This window comes from Schistocerca nitens, chromosome 2, assembly GCF_023898315.1.
Source record: "Schistocerca nitens isolate TAMUIC-IGC-003100 chromosome 2, iqSchNite1.1, whole genome shotgun sequence".
Lineage (NCBI taxonomy): Eukaryota > Metazoa > Arthropoda > Insecta > Orthoptera > Acrididae > Schistocerca > Schistocerca nitens.
In genome coordinates, this window is record NC_064615.1 from 891,928,281 (window position 1) to 891,937,983 (window position 9,703).

The window sequence follows — 9,703 nt, forward strand, 5'->3', positions numbered from 1 at the left end:
CAATGTTAGAAACAGTACACAATGACCACTCAATTTACTGAGAATATATGTCATGTTTTCATATAGTATGGAAGCTTATACAGTTTTGACAATTGTGTTATTATTTGTGTGTGTGGTTTGGTGTTACATTCACGTTTAATCAAAATCACTCAGTGCAGTATGTGACATAACTATCTTATGCACTGTCATTTTTAGCAAACAAGAGGAACACTTATTCGGCCAGAATGATGATGATGATGATGATAATGTTTGATTTGTGGGAACTCAACTGCATGGTCATCAGTGCCCATACGGAGTCCCAATTTTTTTGTACACAGTCCAATGTAGCCACTGTCACAAATGATGATGATGATGAAATGATGAGGATAACACAAACAGCCAGTCCCTGGGCAGAGAAAAATCACCAACTCAGCTGGGCATCGAACCCGGGACCCCGTGATCTAGAGGCAGCAACGCTAGTGTACTGTGATAAAATTAAGTGTGATTAGATTTGTGAGATGACGTGTCGATTGTCTCATATTTGTGTTTAACAAGAATAAGTTTGTCTATGTTTTAACATATTAATACTCGACAGTGACTCAAAATTACCCTACATTCACATGCAGCTCGGCAAAAGCTCTGTAAAGTCTACCTTTCCAAGCTGATCACCATTACCCATTAGCAAAGATCATGAACGAACTTTAAGCTTTGTCCGTATTTCAATTAACAGTAGCAGAAATTCTAATATGGATCACTACAAGTGTAACCAAAACATGTGCAATAAACAGTGAAGATAATAAGGGAATAGGCCCTTCTGAAATATGATACTACAGAAGAATGGTGAAAGACAACTCATGAAGAGGTGCTGAATCAAATACGTGAATGAAGAACTTTACAGCAAAACTTGACTAAAAGACGGGTCAAGTTGACAGGACACTTCCTGAGGCATTAAGAAGTATACGCTACTATGGAAAGCTGCATCAAACCAGTCTGCCCAAAATGAAACCCAGGAACCTCACCGAATCTTTAAAATTTAAAATTCTGTCCATCATTTTACATCTACATGGATACTCTGCAAATCACTTTTAAGTGTGTGGCAGCTTTCCGTACAAGCTCTGATTTCCCTTATTTTATCGTGGTGATCATTTCTCCCTATGTAGGTGAGTGTCAACAAAATATTTTCGCATTCGGAGGAGAAAGTTGGTGATTGGAATTTCGTGAGAAGATTCCGTTGCAACGAAAAACGCCTCTCTTCTATTCTTCTACTGATGTCCAGCCCAAATCCTGTACCATTTCTGTGACACTTTCTCCCATATTTCGCGATAATACAAAACATGCTGCCCTTCTTTGAACTTCTTCGATGTACTCCATCGGTCCTATATGGTAAGGATCCCACACGGCACAGCAGTATTCTAAAAAGAGGACTGACAAGCGTAGTGTAGGTCGTCTCCTTAGTAGATCTGTTACATTTTCTAAGTGTCCTGCCAATAAAACTTAGTCTTTGGTTAGCCTTCTGAGCGATTGAAAACACACCATGAACGCGAATTAAAAATAGCACATAAAGATTTTTCGTTGGAAAATGTAAAGCCAGTATTAACTGACCTTGTAGAAAGTTAAAAAGTTGCCCACAAATGATCACTCTGTTAACATAGATGCATTGCCATTAACTGCTGTAAAAAAAGATACCATGTAGCAAAGCTGGAAGTTGTACCAGAAAAATGATTTGGATTATTTTGCCTTCAGGTAGTATTTGTAGTATCTTTGCCATACAGCCACCAATCACACAGCAGACAGCCGCAGGTTGCAGCTTTCTCAAAATGCCCACAACTCACCTGCCAGTGCAGTATTTGCCACAGCACTGCTCCTACCTATAGCTCATCTCTGCAGGCCACATTATATAAGCACAACTTCCCATTATTCCTCTGCTGGGCAACCAAGGCGTCGCCCACTGCATGGCCAGTCAGTCTGTGAGCTCCAGTTCCAGTTCAAGAGTTTGACAGCGACGCTCACCGAGTGTCATTCATCAGAGCACAGCACAGGCAGTCAGAACCTGAAGTTTGCTCAAGAAAACCTGTAGTATAGCTGCCTCCAGCAGGACTACGTTACAAGTGATTGAGTGATACGAAGTGGTATCCAGAAGTCCCCCAAAAAATATTAACCCATAAAAATTGAATTTTTCTTCTCACTGCATCCTCCCCAACTATTATTTATTTTATGCGTGTAAGACTGTAAGGCATTACAGGTTATTATGCTACTGTTTTTTTTAAAAAAAGTACAATATGAAGTCACTTGACAAGTTTGCTATCTTTTGCACTAGTTTTTGGAATTGCATAGGTGTCTGTTTATGATTGTTCTGTGAAGTATTTTTAAAAATATTGAAAGAGGCCCTTGAATGTTTCACTGTAGAAAACAGTTTTTCTTTTTCCATCTTTCTCCTTGCATTTGCTGAACACCATGCAATCCTTTGTAGATTTCATTCTGCATTATAAAATGCATCTTTCCATTTAGCCTCTCCACAGTGTCAGATGATGATAGTCACCTGGCCAACTGGCTGTCTCATTACATTTCTTCTGTTAGAAAGGTGAGTCTGCAGTTGTTCTCCATGTTTGTTTGTGTCTACTGAGTAAAGAATATAACAGCAACTTCAATTAACCAGAAGAATAATTTTTTCACCCCTTGTATGACCACCTCGAAAAACCACAGTGACCAAAGTACTGATCAGCCATTTCCACTCTCCCATAAACACCGTGTATTCCAAAATGACAATGGTTTTCAGGAACTTCACAGGCTCTTTCTTCCTATGACCAGTGATCAATTGGGCTGGAGAACCAAAGAATGTACAGCATAATCCATATCACTTCAGGCAGGGGGTTACCTTCACAGTCTCTGATGCTATTGAATTTAGCATATGTTAAAATTCAGGAGTAAGTAAGAAACATGTATTTTTATGTTTTCTCAAAAAAAAAATCCTGCCCTGAGATACAGGCCTCCAAAGTTGACACAGTGAACACCATTCTGAAGATGCAAATTTCGGACAAATTTTTAAAATGCTGTATCTCTGTAACACTTCTAGATAGCTTGTTAGATTTTTTATTTGATTGATAATTGCTTTATGATTACAATGGTATCCTCTGTTTGGACATGTGGTGCCGATGAGGTCGACACCAGCATCGATATACGTTTGTCTCTAGACTCCGAGCATCGTCTTTGGATGCTTAGCATTGTCATTGAGCTGTTCCGCCATGTCAGTTCATTGTGAGCCTTTGATGTGCTTAGGTGAATAAGCGAACTACTGTTAAATTGGTGTTGTTTGGTGTAACCAACCCGAACATCCACTTCACTGGTGACCCCGAATTGTAATGTTTTCCGTTTTCGCCATTTTACTGTGTCCGTGACCTCCGCGTTGGTTATTTTCGCGTGTATTACATCGACACAGCATTCGAACAATGACTTCAGCCCAGTGCCTAACGCCGAATTTTGTGATCGACATGCATCGTGTTGCGGGCGATGTACACCCGCCAGGACTGCAACATGATGCCTCTCACTCGATGATTACGACGATTTCGCCGGACATTTTCGAGCCTGCAACAATAGGTGAGGTTAGGACTGTGCATGTGCCCTCCCTCATTGACAGTGCAGTTATCTCTTACAGATCTCCGTGCAGTGCGGGACCAATGCCGATTTCTGCAAATGCTTCGTTGGACAACCTACCACCGCCAGGACAATGATTTGCCATGCCACAATCCGTGCAGTACCACATGGATACCTGCCACGTGGCCGGAACTGCTTCGTTCAAACGTCAACCTCCTCAGCATCCGACCACGCACGCGCCTGCCTCGTTTCAGCATCAGCACGTGCCTTCCTGCTTCAATACCTTGGCCTACAACAGGAACAATAACTTGTTTTCTGTGCCTGACCCTCCATCTCTGTCCCACTGTTACGCCTCAGTGTTTTGTGCCACAACATTCACCTTATCCACACACCGTTTTGAGTGGAGTGACTATGAACAGTGAACATTCACACATTCCGTCCCACATTCGACATCATTTCCCACACTGTGCTTCTGGACAGCCCGCACCTCCGCAGCCTCCCAGCAACACAGGTGTCCCCGGCTCTGATCATACATGAAGCTTCCCACAGACTAACACGCATTCTCAAACTTTGAACTTTTTCTCATCTATCGCCACCGCGCCAGCTCCAGTCGAGCTTCCGCTACCGTTCTCGGCACATCTCGGTGCCTCATTTGCATCGGTCTTCCGCAACGCGTCAATCCGAAAACACCCGCAATGTGTTGAGCTTCCGCAACCGCAATCGACACATTACGGTGTCTCACCCGCGTTGGCCTCCCGCGTCGCGACGGATCACGCTCAACCACAACGCATAACCTTCACACTGCCACCCAACCAGCTATCGTCGCCACATCCCCTAGAGGCACACTATCCTGGAATACAACAGCAACAACAACTCGTTTCAGGCAGTGCCCTGACGAACTCAACTCAACCTGTTCTTCCGAACATTCTGCAATGCTTACCAACGCTGCTGCCGTTTAATCCCGACAGAGCAACAACCTGGTTCAAAATTGTGGACGAAGTGTTCAACCATTACAAACTCGACGAGTCAACCAGGTTTCTGTGCCTCATCACCCACCTGCACGACCAGGAGGACTTGATTGCTGACCTGGTCGATGCCCCGGACTCATCTACCCGGTACACTCTAACCACAAAGACAGTTCTACGTCGGCTTGCACGCTCAACTGAGGCAGCAATACGGCAAGTGCGCCACGTCGAGCAACTGGGCAATGACAAACCTTCCCAGCTCTGGAGACGGCTAAGTGCCCTGGTCAGTGCCGATCTACTCTCTGACACAGCTCTCCTCGCAATCTGGTCAGATAAACTATCTCCTCACATCTGCTTTGCTCTGGCTCAGATGTCTCTCGAACCTGTCGAGCAAAGAATGACAATTGCTGACAAGCTACACGATGCATCACTGCTCCATTTCACCAGCCACTGCCTACCTGACAAGTCTCAGGTTGAGGCTCATCGTCCTGCGGCTGGACGTGGGTGGGGCCACACTGTGCCGACTGTTCCGCTCGCTCCGGGAAGCAGTAAACAAGCTACTGGGACGTCACCAGCTCCGCCCATGGTCACGCCCCCCCCCCCCCCCCCCTCCCTGCAACCGAGCCTGCTGCGGCCACCGAACCTCGGCCACTGCCACTGGCAATGAGCGTTCCGCAGGAAATGCAACCGCACTACCCATACTGTTACCTTCACATACGGTTTGGTGAGGCGGCATGGAACAGCAGACCACCTGGCTACTTCCCAAAAGCCAATCGCAGGTAGGTCCGGGTGCTGCCCCCCGCGCACAACATGACAGGCACCCCCCAATGCTCCATTCTGTCTGGGAATGACGAGATAATTGCAGATGACTTTACATTAAAGACATTTCGTCGGGATACCTTTTCCTAGTGGACACAGGCGCCAATGTTTCGCTGCTGCCTACGTCCTTAGTGTCGTCGAACATCCGCCCTCATCATACTTCACTGCAGGCCATGAATTCAACTAAACTACAATGCTCAAGTTCAACTTCCAACGTCGTCTCACTCTCTGTAAACTGCAAATTCGAGTGGACTTTTTTAGTGTGCGAAATTGACGAACCTATACTAGGCACTGACTTCTTGCGACATAACAAACTTTCACCGGACCTAGTGCAAAACACCGTGTTTCATCACCCATCCAAGACTCCCTTCCCCTGTGCTCCGTCAAGCAAATCTCCCCGTGACACATCAGTCCAGGCTCATCTCATTCGTACATGCTCGTCTCTGTCGACGACGTTACAAGAAACAAAGCACAGGTGCCTTGTAGAGCTTGAAAATGTCACTCGCCTAAGCAAGGAAAACTTCGAGCTCTCCCTCCGGCTCCACGAAACTCAGCTCCAGCTCTCCGATGCAGCAAAGGAATTACAAGCACTACAGCAAGGACAAAGCAAGGTCAGTAAGTGCGCCGAATCTGCTTGCAATCCTAGCAATCGAGCCTCAGTGATTACCACCCGCTACCCGTCGCAACTGTGCTATCAAGACTGCCATAACATGTACTGACAGCTCTGCCGGGCCACACCCTCGTAACACGGCAGCGTTTGACACTCGGCCGGTCACAAGTGCGCGTGCGCGACAAGCGTCATGTGTTCCCGAACTGACGGCTCCTACCCCGCCCCTCGCAGACAGCACCTCAAACTATGCAACTTCGGCTCCCGCGCGCCGCCATGCGACCGCCACTGCCAAGCGCTTCGCCCGTGACCGTGCTGCCACAGGCCACACCCTCGGACAATGGACTCACTAATGGCTCACAAGCTCTACCAAGCTCACCTGAGCATGGTGCCACTGCTTCGGGCCGGCAGCAATCTTGTTGCATTGACTCCTGGGACACTTTGCCGCCTCGGCTCCCGTCGGATCCACTGAGTGGCTCTGAACACCACGACCATCCCTCGCCTGCCCCGCCCCCCTTGCATTGTAAACAAACCGCCTCCCGCGCCACTGGCAACATTTCCGTCGTGACCAATGGCACGGTTCACAAGCTTCGCCTCACGCCAGGTCCCCCGATCTCCAGTAAACCACGTCGACTTTGTCCCGAGCACCTCTCCGACCTTAAAAAGCAGATTTCTCAACTACTAAGCTGCGGCATCATTGAAACCTCTGCCAGTAGCTGGCCTACGCCCATACATATGACACCCAAGAAAGACGGGTCCTGGCGCATGTGCGGAGACTACCGTCGACTAAATGCATGAACAATTATGGACACCTACCCCATACCCAACATTGCCGACTTTACCAGTTCCCTCGCAGGTGCAACCACATTCTCTGTCATTGATTGCAAACGGGCCTACCACCAGATCCCCAAGGCACCTCAAGACATCAAGAAGACAGCAAACACCACCCCAATCGGGTTATTTCAGTTTCGATTCATGCCCTTCGGTCTGAAAAACGCAACCCAGACCTGGCAACACTTCATTAACAAAGTGCTATTCAACCTAAAATTGTGCTTTGCATATCTTGATGACATTCTTGTGTTCAGCTCCTCTGTCGAGGGCAACATTTGACATGTGCAAACTGTCATTAACACTCTCGCAGCAGCAGGCATCGAGACCAATCAGGACAAATTGCAGCTACATCAACCAGCTGTCACTTTCCTTGGTTTTCGGGTCTCTGCTGACGGCATTTCGCCGCCCCCTGAGAAAGTACAAACAATACTAAAACTACCCAGACCTTCATCATTCAAAGAGCTCTGGCACTTTCCGGGGACGGTTAATTATTATCGTCGACATCTACCTCGGGCTGCGGAGATTCAGGCTCCACTGACGGATGCCTTGGCAGGCATCAACACTTCTGGATCTTGGTCCATACCATGGACCCCTGCTATGACTGACTCTTTCACTGCCCTCAAAAATCTTCTTGCCGAGGGATGCACCATCACGCATCCTCATCCCAATGCGCAGCTTTTCATCACCACAGACGCGAGCGATACTGCCATCGGCGCGGTCCTTAGCCAGACTATCGACAGCCATACTTCGCCTCTGCAGTTCTTGTCACGCAAGCACAATGGAAATATTCCGCGTTTGACTGGGAGTTGCTTGCGGTCTACGAAGTGATTAAGCATTTTAAGACAGATATTGAGGGACGCCCTTTCTATGTTTTAACGGACCACAAACCCCTGGCGGCGGCCATTACAAACCCGCCAGCTGACCCGACCCCTCGCTGCTTCAGATACATGGACTTCATATCTCAGTTCACCACCGATGTCAGACACATAAAGGGTGCTGACAATATAGTTGCTGGCCGAGAGGTTCTAGGCGCTTCAGTCTGGGACCGCGTGACCGCTACGGTCGCAGGTTTGAATCCTGCCTCGGGCATGGATGTGTGTGATGTCCTTAGGTTAGTTAGGTTTAACTAGTTCTACGTTCTAGGTGACTGATGACCTGAGATGTTAAGTCCCATAGTGCTCAGAGCCATTTGAACCAATATAGTTGCTGATTTCCTTTCACGAGTCAACGCCATCCATTTGCTGTTAGACCTCTCTGAACTGCCTAACCTCCACCCCGCTGACGAGGAAACACAAAACCTGATTTCAGACTCTACTTCTTCACTACACTTTGTACGCACCACCTTACCTGGCATCTCTGGTGGGATCTGGTGCGACGACAGTACGGGCACGTTACGCCCCCTCATCCCAATCACGCTCCGTCGAGCTGTCTTCAACGCATTGCATAATTTAGCCCACCCTGGTGTTCATGCGGCCGCCCGCCTCGTAGTGCTTTGTGTGGAGAAATGTCAACAAGGACTGCCAGCAATGGGCACGCTCCTGCGTCGCGTGCCAATGCTGCAAAGTACACAAGCACACTTCACCCCCCTTTCGGCGCCTTTTCGATCCCTCCTGGGTGTTTCCAGCATATTCATATTGACATTGTCAGCCCTATCCCTCCCTCTAACGGCTTTCGTTACGTTCTCTCGTCTATCAACCAAACAACTCGCTGGGTCGAGGCTGTCCCTCTCCCCAATCTTACAGCAGAAAATGTTGCTCGAGCTTTCATCGAGTCATGGGTATCGCGTTTCGGATGTCCAGCGATCATCATGACTGACCAGGGCAGAAAATTTGAGTCGGTCCTGTTCAACGAGATATGTAACATTTGCGGCATCCGGTGTATCCATACCACAGCATATCACCCGCAAAGTAATGGGCTACTTGAGCGCTGGCACCGCACTTTCAAGGCAGCTCTTCGATGCCACGACTCTCTACGGACGCAGACCCTTCCCCTTGTGCTACTCGGCATTCGTGCGATCTATAAGCCGAGTTTGTATACGGGCAGAACATTGTTCTCCCTGGCAAACTTGTGAGCCCTTCCGCTTCTCTCCCTCAGTCTGACTTACCTTCCTTCGTGGACCACATCAGACGCCACTTCATCAACCTCCATATCCCTCCGCCCGCCAGCCACTCCCACCCTAAGGTTCATGTCCCAGAATCTCTGGACAACTGCGAGTATGTCATGCTCCGAGATGACACTGTCTGTGTTCCACTCCAACCTCCATATACCGGCCCGTACCGAGTTATCCGGCGCTCAGCCGTCACCTATGACATCCAGATGAAAGATTCAACTGTTACAGTCTCTCTCAATAGACTTAAGCCTGCTCATGTTGAGCCTTCTTCCACCCCCCTTCAGGCCACGACCACACCACTCACTGTCGTGGCTCATGACGCTCCAACCACTCCCTCCACGTCGGACTTACACACTCAATCGAGTGACTTCCAGTTCTAATCGTCAAGCTCTCCTCTGACCTCGCCCCCTACTCCGGTCTCACACACTCCGTTGAGTGAGCACATGGTCCCCATGTCGAGCTTACCTACAATCACGCCCCGGCCGCCAGGTCCTTCACCGGTCCCTTCGACCTCTCCACCGTTGCCTGCCTCGCCCTGTTGAGGTTTCACACACACCCCCATCTTGAACGTGCCCCCGCTTGATGTGTTTGTGCCTGTACCCCTGGACATAATCCACAATATCTCAATAATACTATGCGATTATACACTGTTCCTCGTGTGTTTCCCTTCATCCAGTGATCATGACACAACCTCCGCCATTCCCTGCCACCTGGTGAAATGTGTTCCCCTCTCGCCGCCGTCGACCTGGACATGCTTCGTGTGTTCGCCATGCCCACCGGAGACATCATCGTCATCGCTTC